We start from the raw sequence: 18,455 nt of genomic DNA, 5'->3' as shown, positions 1-18,455 counted from the left end.
AGGACCAATCGATACCTCCCCTGACCAGCCTCTCTTCTCCACACGCGCTCACTGAGTCATAATATGGACATGGGTGCAGCCTCCACATCAAACCATCACCAAGGTTACAGAAATGAATCACGCGAGGCAACCCAATCACAGACAGACCATATCGATTGCAGGGCCTCCAAATATGAGAGCCTGTGATCCAGCCAAAGAAAGGGAGAGAGGAAAGGGAAGGGAAGGAGGGGGAGGCGTTATTTGGCGAGAGGAGATCTGGAATAGCACCAAAATGAAAAATAAACTCTCACACACTGTCCCGGAAAAAGATAGAGTGGAAGTTAACGAGGGAAGGGGAGGAGGAGAGATGGCATGCTCATTTAACCTCTTTTAAAATCATAGCACAATTAACATGACTGTAGGCAAAAATGCTGGATATCTTTATGATGAAGTCTTCCTGCGAGAAGCTTTGAAGAGGGACGGATGTGGAGGTTGTGGGTTGGGGGGGATAGGATAAGCCTCTCCAGACCCCTGTTTAAGTGTCTGAGTGACGGCTGTATAGTTAATCCAGGGCTCCGCAGGAGCATTTGAAGACGGTGCCAACCTGGAGTGAGTTGATGAGATCTAAGCCTGCCTAAAGGAGAGCTTAGCAGGGATACACATCATCTCAGCTGGCCAAGTTAGTCTAAGTACAGCATGTTCATCCAAATCTTTCCTGCTTGTGTCATTATTCACACTCTCCAGCTTTCCTCCCTTTGCTTTTCCGCCTTCTCTTTCTTTCCCACTCTTTTGCCTATCGCTCTTTTCTGATCATGTGGGAGGAACAAATCCACACTCAACCCCGGCCCTCCTCCCCATGTGCGCAATCACACACTTTTCTTTTTCCTCTCTGGAGATATCTATCTATTTCTGCCTTGTTTATTACCTGCACATAGCTCACAATCTCTGTCTCCTGATATCTGGCGCCGGTCTCTATCTTCATTCACTCCCCGCCTCCTGTCCAATTTTCCTGCTCTCAGCCCCATTCATCTCCTTCTTTGTGTCCCAGCGTCTCTTGATCACGACATTGCTCATTCTCTCTCCCTCTCCCTCTCCCCACATCCATCCTCTCATCACCTTACACAACTTCCAACCCCCCCTCTCTCTTTCACTCATTCATTCACATTGAAAGGAGAGCAAATATCGGAAACAAACAGCAGGAGATGTAAATCTGTGCTCAACGGGGGACCAGCTTACATTTCACTCTTCAGTGCAATCCATAAAGTCAGCATATGTATCCCCCCATCCCTCTAACCCCCTTTATACTCTTGCAGAATACAGACCCACATGCCTGTAAACTGGACAACCAGCTAAGAGAGGTGACAGCTTTTTGTTGTTGCAGAGCATGATGAAAAGTATAGCATCTGGAACAGCAGGTAATATGTTTGTCAAAAAATGTTTACAGGGGCAATTCAGCTTTAAGTGGATTTCAAATCAGTCTTGTATCCCACCTACTACTATTCTCATTCACATAGGAAAGCTCCCCCTCAAACATACACACACACCAGCACACCCATCCTCTCAGCGTGACTCCTAACAGGTAATTTTGTCCCATCCTCCACTCAAATCACACTGCTTTGACTCCACTCTCTTCACAAACATGGAAATTGGATAGAAGAGATGTATTTATGTTTTTTTTATGCTGTTCAGAGGGGTCCGCTCCAAAACACCAGGTCGTCAAAATTACACAAGCTCAACATGCAGCGACAAAATGGGCCGACTGCACTTCTCAGCGGCGGCGTGCTACAGAGCGCAGACTTTATCAAAGCCAAATTGAACGACGACGCCTTGTGAAAGAGGCCGCCAGTGGAGGCGACCCGCATCAGGTGATCTGAGAGCAGCACCCTGACAGGTTCCTCCGCAACATGACGGCTCTGGCTGGGTGTAGTCATGGCAACAGAGTAAACCAAAAGAGGGAGAAATGAAGAGAGGGGAGGTGATGGTGGGGGGGGGGGGGAGAGGAGGGGAGTCGGCTGATGCTGTTTGATGCTGCAGGCAACTCCAAACAGCCTTTTATCTGAGTCTGTCAGATTCCTGCTTCCAATCCACCAGGGAGGCTCAATCACCAGTAGTCCCAGCGTCTCACTACCTGTACCAAGCTGTGATTAGCAGTAGTGTGTGTAGGTGTGTAGGTGTGTGTGTAGGTGTGTGAGTAGGGGGATACAGAGCTTTTTAAAAAAAACTACCAGTGCAACAATTATACCACAACAGTTGACTGTTGTTTCTTCATCTGGTAAATATATTGTACCCTAATGTGGCAGCTCTCAGCATTATTGCCCGCATACATTAAAAGTAAATTGACATTACAATAACATTATTTCACCATAATTGTGAAATAATATGGAAGTGAAAATCTGGTTCTGACACTAATCACCACCTACAATTATAGGACATTTATGATTTATATTCCTCAAGATTGCAATTTGACATCAAAGAATAAATTAAAATACACATGAAACCAGCAGCTGGTGTTCTTCAAACTTGATGACGTGTTAAGTTTCCTAACATATCAATCAATGTAGTTTTATAACTCGACCAAGTCTAATGATGAAATTAGGTTATGGTAATGATATGTTTGAATAAAAGAGTTTGCAAAACACAGAAGCCCATTTAAAGACAGATGCCACTTCAAACACTACACCGAGACAAAACTAATGCTAATCCAAATATCTACAATAAACCGTATACCCTGCACTATATTTAGTGTAGAATGGCATTGTATGCCATTGTAACCATTTTCTAAAAGTTTTTTAAAAGGAGTTTTAATTTCTTGTTCATGCACACATGAGTTTTAGTGAAACACCTCACCAAAATATGCCTGAGTCCTGGAAGTTGAAAAAAAAAAATTAAAATAAGTGAATTCGACTCAAATCAACCCAAACTTTGGCTCACACGAAATAGGTTTATGATCATACCTAGGAATTATGGTGGTGGTTGGAAGGGTCAACCAGTCATTAGACTGAATCTGGACACTTCCTTTGGACACTCCATTTTAGTTTCATAACTATGACCATGATCGTTCCCTGACCAAAACCAACTGTTTTTTATTTTAACCAGGACAACCAAGATCCTCTAACCTTAAAAAAAAAAGGTTACTCTGACTTAAACCACAGTCAGTCCCTGGATTTAGTGAGCCTTAAACTCAGGGTTTGCAAGTGCGACTTTCTCAAAAAATGTATTTTGTCCTTTTCTAAAGAATTAGTATTGCAACTGTGGCTAGAGACGCATGAATGAAAACAAAACACATCCAAATCAGACAGTGTTCCAAAAGGAAACAGCCAACGTCAAGTTAGCGGTACAGCTTATCAATTCATTGGCTTCATGTCAAAGAGGACGAAGCCTTTTTGTAGAAAGAAGTGCCTGTAGAGGTGACTTCTATCTGTCAGTCAGTAGGGGCCACTCCACTGGTTGTAAAGATAAGTCTGACTATTCAGTCTACCAGAAAGTGACCCTACTTTCCAATGGATTTATTTCCTCAGCAAACATTCTACTGGGAAGTTTATGGTCTCAATCATTTCTTTCAAGTCTGCATCAAAACATGATGTTCATTTGTAATAATTGTGGTCTCATTTTGAGTCAAACAGACGATAAAGCAGGGTTTGCCTCAAGGCGTTGCTGTCTTTGACTTGTAAGTCTTTACAATGGTGACCGGTCAACAAGGAGAGAGGTGTAGCGATTTTTTTTTTACCCCCTGGTCACTAGCTCTGAAAATAAAGAATGTGATGTCCAAAAATGACAAACTCAAAACTTCAAAATGGTAGTCCCCCCAAACCAAGTACCGACATCACAGTAGAGATGTCCACATCTCATATAAAGTCAGTAGGATGATGACATGTTGGGTCCAAGTTTGTCAGTGAAACTTAAATTAATCCAGTATTCCTTTCCTCCACTTTTAACACCGCCCTACCATTCCAATGATTGCTGGCTATCACAAAGGACCACACAATAACAAGATGACAAAACAAGGGCAGCTTCTGATTATTGTTTCAATATCTAATAGTCATCAACATGACTCTGGTGCAGGATTGAAACATCACATGCAGAGAAAGCAGAGAGCCCCAAGGTTATCACTGAAATCAAAAGCTTTATAAAGGAGATGTGACTGATAAGGAAACTGTGAGCCACAGAGAAGGAGCTGATAAGTGAAATCCTCCGGCAAAGTCTTTTGTGTAGAAGAATCCTGCAGATCCTCAGCTCTGTGCGGCACATAGATGCCCCACTCGCCCCACTGTAACTTGTCAGAAAGACTGATTCTGAAGCGGAGAGGCCTGTTCCCTCTGCTCCGCGCCTTTTGCTTTTCTACTAATGCAGGAGGAGACGGACTGTTGCAGAGAAAACGGTGACTGATTCTGTCCTCGAGTCCACCCTGCTCCCCTATGAACACACTGCACTGTATCCAGCTCTACTATTGTACATTATGCACAAATAGTGACTGAGTTTGACCCTGGCACTCAGCTGCTTTCACTGAGTCAGGGGATAGTCAGTCCAGTGGTTAGCTAATGGCCTGTGGACACACAGATCTGTCTAAACACAGAACGCTTTACTCTTTCCCCTTTTTCAATATGCCAGACCAGGCAACAATTTATGACTGGGTGTGGGAATACATCACACTGCTACAGTTTGCCTTATAATTACAGCAGAACATTTAAATGGAACCATGCACTGGCTCATTCAATGTTCCACAAAAAGGAGTGCACCATTATTGTTTCTTTTGTCATGTGTTTATGATCCATCTTTAGTGTAAAATTTGACTAACTACTTCATTAACCCATCAAGGTAACAAGGCCAATAAAGTCCCCCCATTGGGTGGTTGATTTTGGTTTCAAACAAAAAAGTCAGCACTGAGTTATTGTTGGAACCAACACCATTATGTCTCTTTGAACTTTCCCTTTGCACTAACCTAACTAACTCAACAGTCATGCATTTACCACGTTTGAGAAAACACACCTTAAAATGGTACCGGCTAACTTTGGCATCTGATTCCAAGGGAGCCATGTGAAATTGCAACACATTTGTTGAATACCTTTTCTTATAAAACAAAGCCTCTTAACGTTTGGGATCAAAGTCCATTCTTTAGCTTGGAAATACTGGACTTTAAAATGCCAAATCAGGCTGTGCTCACAAGCTTTTGCCAGAGCTTTTAATTGATATAACAGCCGTCATTGTATTCATTGGCCAAGTTCACTTTATGGGGAAGCTCAGAGGCTATCATGATTTATAAGTTAGGTCGACTTTATTAAGAAATAAAAAATGATAATATGTGTGAAGACATCTGTGTTTGATGGCTGATTAAAAAGCAAGTAAGCTTGAGATTGGTGAGTTGGTTTCAATGTCAAAGGTCTTTGCTCTTGTACAAATTATGGATTATTAGCTCTCTTGTTTCTCGTGGGTGTCAAACTCAGCACTCAAAGAAGACAAAAAAAAAAGAGGTAGTGGAAGCCATGATATCCTGTGCTTGAATCAGTAGTCAGACTCAAAATTTAACCCAATACGGTCTTTTATTAGACCCTGATGACCTTATTAGGGGCATTTTTAGACCTTATAAACTCCCTTAAGAGCCATAAAAGGCAGTGCACATCTGTCTTCACGGGCTGATTGGTACTCTATGAGATGAGTGAATGAGAATCTGTGTGGTGTTACGTCACCCCACAAGATGAACTCACTTCTGTTTTAGCATGTTTACACTGGCTGCCTGAATGTTTCAGAGCAGATCTTAAGATTGAAGTAATCACTTTGAAGGCTTTTTGTTGCCTTTCTCTTTGCTTCATTTCTGACCGGTTACATACTTTGACATCCCATGGGCAGAAGTCTTGGCTTTTCTTTAAATTTTAATTAGATAACAGTTTTTTCCTTTTTTTATTTTGAGTTTTGTTCTTTTTTTCATTGCCTTTTATTTCTATTAAAAGGTTTTTCTGGTCCTACTTTTGCCTCCAATATACTGGTATCTGTTTTCTTCTGCCTTGGTGAAGCACTTTGTAATGTCCAGCTCTGTCCAAGCTCTCTTTAAATAAATGTTATTGTTACTACTGTAATCCTGGAATTTCCAAACTGACCATACATGCTATTGACCAAAACAAAACAAAAAAACAGAAAAATATTTGCAGCCCGAGTAAATCCAGTACAGAAGAAATAAATCCTTTGTTTGGATGTAAAAACCCTGTGAGGCTGAGACAGGTTGATGTAGCTCTGCGGCTATGGATTGCATTACAATATTAGTTGCTGTTATTTTGCCTGCTTTCCTTTTTGTGTACCTGCATTTACAGTATTTTTTAAACGGCCATAATGCTGTGTGTCCACATCCTCCATTTCAAAACAGCAATAACAGAGCAATGGCTAATTTTCTTGATTATTATTATTTTCAAACCCCTTGTCCCTTTTTTATTCTGGGTTAGGTAGCTAATTACATCTATTGCAAATTATCCAGTTTACGTTGCATAGCAACCAGAATGATGTAACCCTTTGCACCCTTTTTTCCTCTCGTTGTCTCTCTGGCAATTCCCTGAACGAGGCTTTGTGCGAGCAGAGAAAAGCCTCAGATATTAACACTTTATCATATCAATACATACATCTGTGTACTGGACCTTATAGGGCCTACATTGCCTCACGTCTTATAGCTGGTTTAATGTGGAAGTCAAATTGTATTCACATTTCATTATTTATATGTCGAGGCTTCGTTGTACACATGTAAACAAACAGCATCATGTACGTTTCACAATTGACACATGTTCACCGCAATGTGAACGCGCACACAGCCTCAAGCACCCCCCACCCGCCCCAAACTGGCAATCATACTTAATCCCTCTCCAGCCTGAGTAATCCCCGACAATCCAAGGCTAATCCTGGTTAATTCTGGGCACTCCTCAGCTGGGTTTCACCCTGAAACCACAGAGACAGGGTGGGGATTGGTCGGATCATGGCGATTGAGGCTCGGCGCGGCGTTGATGGACATAATTGGTCGGGCAGTTATTGGTAGCCTAGAAAAAAACAAGCACAGGTTTTCACTGGTCTTTAAAAAAACGCACCGATTGACCCGCCCTACGTCACAGCACAGCTCTCGTTGTTGTCGCCGCTCCGGGTACAAAACATGTTTTTCCTTTATCGTCCTGTGTGTGAGTACGTAAACATTAACACAAGACACCTGTCACTTTATCTGCTTGCTGTGGCAACTGCTTCTCGACCGTCTTCTTTCTTTATAGCTTTTTTAAATATATCTCGCAAAAAGAAAAACAGCAGAACATAAATTCGGAGCTATTCCTGAGGCGTTCGGGGCTTCTGAGAAGTCATTAGCCGCTATTCAATCAGCTCTACCTAGCGAAGCTGCGGGCTCAATTCTTCTTAGCGGCTATTGATCCTGATTCCAAAATGAAGCACTTAAGACGCCTTGATCAAGCTGCTCCTTAATCTAGCGTTAAGGAGATTGAGACCTTTTCACCCCGTGTCTCAGACAGAATTATTGCTCTGGCACGGAGGTACAGTGGCAGTCAGAGCACACTTCACTATCTCACACTCAGTTTGGGTTTTATAGCCTGCTTAAGCCCCTCTGGTGCAAAGCAGGCGGCAGAAACACTTTTACTCTCTGCCATTTTGAAAAAGCTGTCAATATACACAAAGCCAAGAGTGCTAATGAAGCAATATGTCACTGACAGGGGAGGCATGGGGATGCTTTGTTAAAAAACAAGAAGGCCTCTGGTGCTCGCAGGCTCGACTGTGTGCCTCTTCGATTGAGTTTGCGCATGCAGGATACGTGTGCTCGAACCGCCGGTATACTCATGAGAGCGTGAAAGCAGAAGCAGAAAGAAAACTGATTTACCTTCTGCTGCAGCTCTGTCAGCGGTGAGAGGGGAACAGGTTGCCGAGGAGTTCTGCTCCTGGACATTTTTATAGGATGCTTTTACCTCTCTTCCCTCACAGGAGGGAAAGTCTCTTGAAGGGGGTTCTTTGGAGGATTCGGTAGAACATCATGTAGTGGATTTTGCACAGCTTACTGCTTCATATTTTAAGGAGCCCACCTCTAATTTATGACGCATTCAAGAGGAGTGTTGCGTTTTAAATTCAGCGCGGCTCTCCATTAGACGTGGTCCTGCACAATCCAGCCGAGTGTTGTTCGGGGATTGTTGTTCGCCGCCCTGTTGAGAAGTACTGGGACTAGGCAAAGCCGTTCTCTCCCCTTGCTCAACCATTATTTATTAATCCATTTCACACAGCCAGGAGTCATTATGCATGGTCCTGTCAATGGGTATCTCTCTATGCTGCGCATTTATTTGATAATAAGCAGGAGTGGGGGAGAAGATAAAAGCGCTGACTGCGTTCATTGTGGAGGGTTTTCTGCAGGCGGGGAGACTTAAATGAGAGCAGCCAGGCTCTGTGTGGGAATGGGTCTCGTCTGCTAAGCCTGTCTGGAGGCAATCGATGGAAATTAGTCAACGCTAAAGATTCACTTCCTGTGACTGATGTCACGGGCAGTGCTTGTCTCTTTGAAGGGGAATAAAGGAGTGGGAGGTTGAGGGATTAATGGGGTTGGAGAAGGTGTGAGGATGCAGGGTTTTTGGGTGGGGGCTAAGCTGGGAAAAAAGATGCTATTCTTATGGTGGATTGCAGGAATGGAATAGGTCAGAGCATCCAGAGGAATGCAGTGGAGCCAAGAACAAGAGACAATAAGATAGTTGTGTATAAGCAACAGCAGAGACTGATCAGATATAATGAAGATGTGCAGTCACACTCGCACAAAACTCCTGAAAACTTGTGAACGCAAATAGCCCAATTTTTTTACTCTGAATTTGTCCTGCCAGCCTTCTGGTAAAATTTGCACGTGACGTCAGGGTGAGCTGATGTGGGATCACAGCAGGAAATATTCAAGAATAATCACTTGGAGTGATTTGGAGGGACGGGGATGTTTGTATCTTTAGACTGTATGGTCGTGACAGGTGCGTCGGACGCTGTTGCTTTATCCGCAACTTCCGCAAGTTGTTCTTTTTACCTCCTGTGAGACATGGGATAGTCTCCCGCTGTGAGGTGCACGTGTGAATACGTATCTCAGGAAGATTTCAGGGGCAGTGTGCCTGATGCATATGTGAAAGAAACAGCTTCTCATTTACTGTTTTACACATAACACACACAACTCTTGTAATCATGAGCCAACTTGCAGCCTTTTGAACCTTGGATGATTGGATGACGGATGTTTAAATATAGCAGGTTAACAAAAAAAAAACTTTCTTCTAACTTTTGTAAGATTATTTTGATCTATGGATTGGTTGGTCTTATGGAAGTCAGCCAACAACAAGAATTGTCTTTCCTTTATTTTCTTTGCTTTCTGCTAAAAGGATGAATGGTAGTGTTTATGTGGTCGCAGCTGTTTTAGTTTGTAGTAGCTGTGACAAAACGATCAGAGTTAGTGGCTCCAGCAGTTGTACTGAGGCATCCTCCTGAAAGGTGCACCAGTTAGCTTCTCCTCAAAGTACAGCCGAGGGACTAGAGCCAGCCCTCAGGCGACAGAAGGCCTTTCACTCCCCCTTACTCCCTGTGGAGCTCCTCAAGCTCTGGGGGGGGGGGGGTTGAAGACAGAGAAACAAGGCAGACAGGGAGTGAAAAGACGGGTGGAGAGAGGCAGGGAGCGCGGCAGCGTCTGGGGCTAACCTGAGAAAGGTAGACGGGAAGAGAGCCTGAGGGGCCAGAGGCGGACAGCAAGCCCAATCCCCAGCAGAGAGGCCTCTAATTGGAGCTGCCGGCGTGCAGAGGCAGCCTGTCCCTCGGCGGATGGACATAAGGAGCCGAGTGAAGGCGGAGAGCCCGGGGGCGGGAGGAGAGGGCAGATAAAAATAGAGCCGGCAGATTAACGAGCATCTGAAAGCGGGGCAGGGGATCGGAAAATCCTCCTCTGCGTGCCAGAGATGCCCGGTCCTCAGGTCACAGCCAGCTCAGTAAAGAGTGATGGACCCGGAGTGCCCGCGAGAGGTGCTTCCTTCCTGTTGGCCTTCCTTAGATCACGAACACTGAGGTGGGAGGGAGACACCACTGTGCCCTGCTCTAAGACTTTTACCTTTAAATGAAGTTCTGTAATCGTCAACTTCATGGAGTTTCCTGCATTGGGCTTCATACAATGTCTGACAGTATTTAGCTTTACGCAACCCTTTACCTTCTTAAGTCATTCTGTTTTATTCAAACTAAACAACAAGTGTGACAATTATGCAACTAAAAACCATAGAACTAAAGGGATATTTCGACCTTTTCATCTGAATGGTTTTTAGCTGATCTTTATGGAGTCAGTGGAAAGCCACGTAAAAAAAGAAAAATTTTGAATTATGATGGCGATCAAATGTAAAGGAATAACACTTGGGCAGAGGACCCACCTGAAGCCAGCTGATTGACAGCTTGTCTAAAAACATATATAACGGAGCACTGGTGGCGCAGGTTAGTGCGCTCGCCCCATGTATGGGGATGTAGTCCACCAGGCGGGCGGCCCGGGTTCGAATCCAAACCTGTGGCTCCTTTCCCGAACGTCATTCCCCACTCTTTCTCTCTCTCTTTCTCTCTCTCTCTCCATGATTTCCGAATCCATCCACTGTCCTGTCTCTACGATGAAGACACAAAAAGCCCAAAAATATATCTTATAACAAAACATTTTAAAATATTCAAATTATTTTAATACCAAGAGAACAATTGGGGCTTGAGCCTTGTGAAAATGTGGAAAAAAAAGCAAAATTTTTGTGTTTTGGAAATCAGTCAATCTGTCTTTATCCTGTTTATAATTAATTTTCTCTTATTTAGTCCCCTCTTTTAATCTATTTTTTAATTATTTCTCTGCAGATGTATTTTTCTTAATGGCACTTCTTTAACTCCATCTCGCACTCCAAAAGACTTTTCTTAACCGGGAACATTAATGTAATAACTGATTATGTTCTCGACATGACAGATGTGTTGCAGGCAGTTTTTGATGTGATGCTTAATTAGACAGGCTGCCAAACAAGCCTTAAAAGCGGTGAAAATACAGAAATGAAAGCCCTTCAGTTACAGTAACGACAGTAAGTGTAGTTTGTCACCTCCACCTTTGACTCTCGCTCATTCAAGGAGTCCACCCCCACGGCTGTGATCGCTATCCCTCCCCTGGGCGCTTTCACACGCCAGGTGGAGCATCGTGACACCTATGGGAGCCAAAGGAGAAGCTGAGAAACAGGCCTGATCACACCTGCCATCAGGTCTCAGGAGAGCACCACCCACCTCAGCACTCAGCTGTCACATCCATCCACACACCGAGGCTGTGCGACACCTCTAACAAATGCACTGATCCACAGTCAGAAGCTGATACACTGGCAGCAAACACGGAGCTGAGACACTCTGAATGGCACATTAATAAAAAGAAACAAAGGCGAGATTGACTAGAAGAGTTGGAAAAGATACTCACAAACAGCAGACACTGCCACACAACTCAGCATGAGAATAACAACTATCTGTTGTGTTCAACTTTTGGCCCTTTCATCCAGAACTAAAAGAGTTTTCTCACACAACTCCGAAGCCTTGAAAGAAAAACAGGCTCGAGAAGAAGAACTCTTACTAAAGTGTCTGCACCTCAATTACAGGTTAGCTTGATTTAATCCGAGGTAGGAGCGAGAACCCACTTAAACATGACCATGAGCATTCAATGCTGATATGTGCTGAATATTCATCAAAGTATAAAGAAAGGCAGGTATCGTTGAATATTCAGAACTGTGATACCTTTGCTCCCAAACTGATGCTTGATTTAAGTATCGAACTTTAAATCACCACTTCAGCAGGGAGCGACGCTGGCCTGTTAGCCAGCGTTCAGTGTCAGGCTTACATTGTGTTCATGGTGGTAGATTTCTGTCTGGAAGGAGGTGGTTTTATATCCCTTTGTCCCGAACAAAAGTGATAGAGCTTTCAATGCATGGTAACTGATTAAGCGTTGCTTGGTGCCATGTTTTCATAAAGACTGAACATTCAAAAGACGTGTGAATGCAATAGAAACAGGGAAAAAGGCTGGGCCCCTGAAAGGCTAAGTGAATGGCCCTGCACAGATGTCCTTAAATAATATAATTTCATGCCTATAGCCTCCTGGCTAACATTCGCCTCCTCTGCCTAGCTCCCATTACCATCAAAAAAAAACGATTACTAACAAGTTACTTATGGGGTCAAATACCAACTTTCCTTCTGCGCATCCTGACTTTGAGCAGGTCCTTGCATAGCTTTACCCCGCCCGACATTACTGGCCTAACAGTTAACCTCAGAGGACTCGCCACCAACTTTAATGGCCAAAAAAATGTGTACCCTTTCTGTGTTAATAAGTAATGGTGAGAATTTAGGGTTTAAAAAAAAATATGTAAGGATTGATTAAAATAACGATGAGCATGTTTTACCTAACCGTAATGGACACCAAAGGCATCGGGGGCCCAGAAAGCTTTCCCTGTTTTCCCCCCTTATGGACGGCCTTGAATAGAAATTCTGGGTTCTTCTGTCTTTACCGGCGCTGAAATAATGCGTTGTTTTAGTGACTTCTGCTTTAGAAATAGAGGTTGAAGTTAAGCGAAAATAAGTCATTTCAACCCTTGAGACACGTCTGGCATGATGTTGTTTCCTTAGACCGGTTTAGGCTGTTCATTAATGATAACTACTCAGCAAGAGGATGGTTTTCTTTTTGCAACAGACAGTTAAGTCTTCAGTGTTGTTCATGCATCACTTTGTTAGTTTGTAAATGATGTCATTGCACAACTTTACACGCTGTTATTGATATGAATAAAGCCGGTATAAGGGATGGCCACAGTAGGAGTTTGTTTTTGGAGGCATGTACAGAAGAGTATCGAGTTCACAGGAGAAAATGAAAATCTTCTGTTTTCTGGATATTTCTATGGCAGTAAATAGGGTTAGAGCTAAGTTGAGTTATAATGCATGTGCTAGACTGGGTTTTGTCCCCCACAAAAGTATTTCTAACATAGGATACTAACAATCAAAAAAGTTGCATCTTTCAGTTCTATTTTTTTTTTTTAAATACGACATCCTTGCATCGCAAACAGTTAAACTCAGTAAAACGTCTTGAAGTGACCTCTGGTAAGAACATTTATCAGCACAAAATGTACGCTCAGATCTGTCTGGATCTTGTTTCACTGCAGCTTGGGTGGTGTGTCTCCGTTCATCATGGATCATCATTAGCTTCATCTTTAATCGCTCCTCTGTAACCTGATACCTGCTTCAGGGCCCACACTCAAAATAGCAGAGCCAGACCGGAATAGTAATCACTGCAAATTTATGAAAAGAATACACGCAACACAACGCCTGCAATGAATACTTCATAGTGTCTTTTGATTCAATTAGTCCTTTTCAGCCAGCTCTGCATACACTCTTCAAAAATGCATGAGACTTGAGATTGATTGTTGTTGTTTTTTTTGTTGTAAAAAAGCTTTGGCAAAATTCACACCGTTACACTCGTGGAGAATTCAGATTTCTTTCAAGAGGAACACATCTCTCGTCAGATGTTGCTCTTTTGAAGTAAGCCAATTTTCAAAACTCAAATATTCTGCCTGATGTGTGTTGACTGTCGCTCTTACAGGAGGAGGCTTTCAGTGAAGCAGATGCAATCTCAGAAACTGACAGAACACGGGGGGCGGGGGCGGGGGGGGGGGGGGGGGATAGATGTACATATTCACAAATCATACATTTAACACAACCTCTAATCCTGTATTATTAATTGACATCACCACAGAAGTCAAAACCCCGCACTGACTTTGTGCATATCAGCCCCGCAAAGACAAAGCCACACACACACACACACACACACACACACACACACACACACACACACACACACACACACACACACACACACACACACACATCTCGTGCTTCACTAGCATGGCATGCTGGGCCGGCTCATTACTACAATGCCAAGCTACTAGTTGCTAAGGAGACCTTAGGGAGAGGGAGGGTTCCTGTTGCCATGGCAGCAAGCCTGCATCCTGCCAACTGTCTTCCCCCACGAGACATGACCATCGTAGACAGAGAGAGAGAGAAAAAGAGACGGGGAGGAAAAGTGAGGGCAGAGCGGCGAGAGAGGAGAGAAAAGGCTGGAGGGGGTTACGGTTAAGATGTTGAAAGAGGAGGACTTGTAAAGATGCCTGCGAGGCGTTCGAGAACCACAGAGACTGTAGGAATAATGCGCGGGGAAAATTGATGGGGTGAGAGCAGGAAAAAGAGGGGGACCTTGAGAAAAAAAAAAAAAAGCCCTCTTTAAAAAGGCATGCAGCAGCTTTCCCATGGCTAACATGTACACTGCAATGCCGACCACAACTAGATCCAGGCGGTGACAAAGACACAAAAATGACTCTGAACCAAACCCCCTTCTTGCCTCCCCCTTTAATGTCATGCAACGTCCCCGACTGAACCGCCCGCCTCGCAGCTTTTACTACACCAGCAGAAGATCTGACAGAGCCTTTTGGACGAGCGCTCACAGAACGCCATCCGTCATGGAAAGAAATCTGCTTTGGTGAGAGCGAGCGGTAATGAACGACGGATGGGAGAGAGGGAGAGAGGGGAGTGCATCTGGGAGGGATGAGCAGAGCGAGAGATTAAACTGATTGGGGAGCGCAGAAGAAGAAGAAGGGCGAGGAGGTCATTCGAGGCGAGGGAAGAGAGAAGAAGAAGTCCTCAGTCTCAAATTCAAATTAGCCTTATGGGTTTCCAAGGACACTGAATTGTTTCCACCCTCCACTTCTTTCACTGTGTCACCGTCTCACCCTCTCCCTCCCCCCTGCCTCCCTCCTCCACATGTCTCTTTTCTTCCTCTGTTTCTAATTCTTCTATCTCCGACTGCATTGGCTCTTAAATCACTCTTTTCATTGCCTCGGACTGGTTCGTCACACTGAGGTGTACACATGTGCCAAGGGAGCTATTAAAGCAGAGATGCTATAAATAAAGGACCCCCCCCCCCCCCCCACCTCCCACCTCGACCCCCTCTGTTACCTGACCTGAACCTGGCTAATTAAGACAGATTTTCAAATGTTAGTTATTAAGAAACGTCTCTCCCTGTTGTTTGTGTTGACATTAGCGACAAGAGTCTGCAACACCTCGGAGTTTAAAATGACTTGCACCATTTTAAGAATCCGACATCCATGTACACTGGGGCTTGGCAATTGATCGAGTGTCAATTTCAAGTATGGTTTTCGCTTCGCCACGATCATGAAAGACAAGATAGAGATCAAACAATGACCGCTGCCTTTGTTTTGTCCAGGTTTTTTTCATTTTTTGTTTACAGTGTGCATCACCACGACCTCAAACATTTATTTATACTTAAGTGCAAGTGTTCAGAATTTCGTTAAGAGTGTTTAAAGGAAGAATGTGCGACTTTTTGATCCAGTAGATGTCGCCCTTGAGCACCATGCATGAAACCAAAAACCAAAAACATCAGAGAAACACTGTTGCTGCATGTGCTGCTTTGATAAAAATGTTAATTATACTTGGAAACATCGTCGGTAGACATATTCACTTCCTCAGGTCGGATTCGCCCGTTTGTCTTGACTACGGTCAACACAGAGTTCCTTTTCACCGGTGGGGGGGGGGGGGGGGGGGGGGGGGGGGGGGGGGGTTGGGGTCGGGAGTAGCAGAGAGAATCACTCCCATGATTCCCCGGGGAGCCTCGGCTTCATCTTTTGTTATTGTTCTGATTGAGAGTCCGCTGGCGGTGGATTTGCCATACCGTGCGTTTAAAGGCCTAATTGTTGTAGGACAAAAATCTATAAATCCGCGATCGTAGACGGTGTCAAAAACATTTCGCATTATGTCAATACTACACAGGTAAGATTGGTCTTTTGGATGAACATCCCAGTTTGGTTGCCCCATCAATTATCCCCAAAAGCCACCTCAGTGGACTTCAGCGCTCTTTTTGTAATAAAGGCACCAAAGGCAGCAAATCTTCTTCCATTTGAAAAGCATTAGTGAATGACACAGGGAAGTTAAGGGGAATCCTGTCCCTGTGTGGATGACATGTGAGTCTGGCGCCATAAACCAAGGAATCCCCATTAAAGCCCATATTAAAGTGCCCGTTTTGCATCAGAAATAAACGTCTTTACAATTCATTTCTTTATTGGTAAAGACTGTACGGGGGTATTTTTTTTTTATAATGCATTCATTTTTTTTATACTAAGTCTAAGAGCCATATGCATAAGTAGGCTTAAAAAAGGAGCATGGCCGTTAACTAAATCTTGATACTGCCCCCTTAACTATCCTCTTTGTTAGTGTTGTTTTCATTGTTTGCTATATGCTAACTAGATGGTGATCTAGACAAGCCAGATGGGCTTCTTTTAACAACCAAGGTATTCATTTCACCCGCCTCTTTGCGTGCTTCTCAGCTAGTTAGTGAGTTAGTTGGAGCGGCATTTTCAATATGGCAGCCAACGTCGTTAGGCTTCATAACGTCTCGTTAGAAACCGTGGGATGACGTCACTGAGACCACATACGTGTTTTAAACCGTTTGTGGTTATATATTTTTTGTGTGTGAACTCTTTTCTCTTTATTCATTTTTCTTCATCGAAGAAGAAAGGAAGTGTTGAGACGGATTTTGGTGGCGTTCAGCTGCCGGTTCATTCGGGTTCATGTCTCAAGTTTGAGGCCCTCTGCTGTTGTTCCCACATACTTTCCCTTCCAACAAATTTCCTTGCAGCGTGCAAACATGCTGTAACTGTCCCAACCAATTCAAAGTGCTCCGCTGCCTCGCTCTGGATTTGATCACTCTTCGTCTCTTCTTCCTCTCCCTCGGTCTGTTTCTCATTGTGAGGGAATGTGGCGTCTGTCTCATTGTCACAGACGCTGGGAAACAAGAAGCCTCATCAGCCTCTTCCTCATCTGATGCTCTGCTCTTCCCTCCCTTCACTCTGTCTTTCTCTCACTCACATACACACACACACACACACACACACACACACACACACACACACACACACACACACAGCACAGACATGGCTTTATTGACTTATTCATGCATGGGTTTGTTTCGGGGGCAGAGCTCCTGTCTGCCAGTCTGACAGACACCCCATGAACCCTTGAGACTCCCCCTCCCCATCTTTCTTTTCACACACACACATTCACATTATCCCATCCTACCCCCCGTCCCCTCCCCCCTTTTGCCCCCCTAACCGGAGCATGGCACAGGGAGTACTCATAGAACAATCGTGGGTTCACTCAGGTTTCTCTTCCATCGTTTCCCGCCTCCTCTGTCGTTTCCCTCCCCTCTTCACTTTCTACTTCTCTTTTCTCCTCTCCGATGGGGAGAAGGGGAAGGTATGCCCACATTTCCCAGAACAAAGACAGCCCAATTAAGTCAGTTTGAGTTAAGGTCTGTGTGGCAGAGAAGGATCGGAAAAGCGAGGAAGCGGCGGCGGCGGCGGCAGAGGAGCGAGCGGCGAAGAGAGGGGAAGAGAGAGACAGTCTAACGAAGAGGGAAAAGAGGGGGTAAAAAAGAAGTAGAAGACGAGAAAAAGAAAAAAAAAAAAAAGAGGAGTGCGAGTCACTTTGTAGCGGAAGCGGGTCGACTTCGTTTTTAGCTCCTCAATGGGAGACTATGAAATATTAATAACTGCTCCAGCCATATACTTCAGAGGCCTATGGTAAAACTTAAACTCTAATGAGACGCCGCTCATGAATTGCTAATGGGGATGCTGGAATGTGTGTTTGTGTGTGTGTGTGTGTGTGTGTGTGTGTGTGTTTGAGCGTCTGCACATGTGTGTATGCGTGTGTGTGTGTGTGTGTGTGAGTGAAAAGGGGGGTCAAGCTGGAAGCTGAGGGGTGGAGTATAGCAGAGCGTTCAGTCTTTCAAAGAGTCGACAAGAAACTTCATTAGAGGCTTGAAGTTGTTCCCGCTGCACATCTAAGCAGCGGCGTCGCGTTTAGTTGAACCGAGAACTAACTTCACTGTCGTCCACGGTCCGACTGCAGCTAACAAAGTTTGAAAACGTCCTGTTAATTGAAACAAAATGGAAATGGGTTCCATTTTTTTTTTTATATTGTGGGATGTTTACGTGAGTGTCAATCTTTTAGTTACAGCTCCTTTCTTTATGTCTGAAGGGCAGAATGAGCTACAAGAACCTTCTGTTGGAATATTATTCCTGCTCTGACTCCCTGCGTGTTGCCCTTCACCGCTGTGGATTTCATCATGCTGCTTACACACGCTTAATTGGGGGGTTTCAATTGTGCATAAGTATGAATGTCATAAAGAGATATCCATAAACTTGTATCATATGGAATAGAAAAGTCTTAAAATTAAGCCATGACAACTTTCAACTGTTTTAAAAAAAAAAGACGTGATTCACGGCCTCTAAGTTCAGCTGCTGTGTGTAACTGTGAGAGAGACTTAAACGGCTGAACAGTCCATCCATCCATCCGTCATCTCGAGTCAGAGTTGGGCACACGCCGTTGATCTGTTAATCATTGTTTATCTGTGT

At 44.1% G+C, this 18,455-nt stretch overlaps 1 protein-coding gene across 1 annotated transcript in view; it reads right to left on the bottom strand.

Annotated features, from left to right (window-relative positions):
• The window catches only part of foxo6b (forkhead box O6 b), a 47,705-nt gene that overhangs the window by 4,463 nt on the left and 24,787 nt on the right, over window positions 1-18,455 (bottom strand). The gene's annotated exons all lie outside the window — the stretch shown is intronic.

This window comes from Labrus mixtus, chromosome 16, assembly GCF_963584025.1.
Source record: "Labrus mixtus chromosome 16, fLabMix1.1, whole genome shotgun sequence".
Taxonomy (NCBI): Eukaryota; Metazoa; Chordata; class Actinopteri; order Labriformes; family Labridae; genus Labrus; species Labrus mixtus.
The sequence above is the reverse complement of the archived record's forward strand: the minus strand, read 5'-3'. Positions and strand labels throughout refer to the sequence as shown.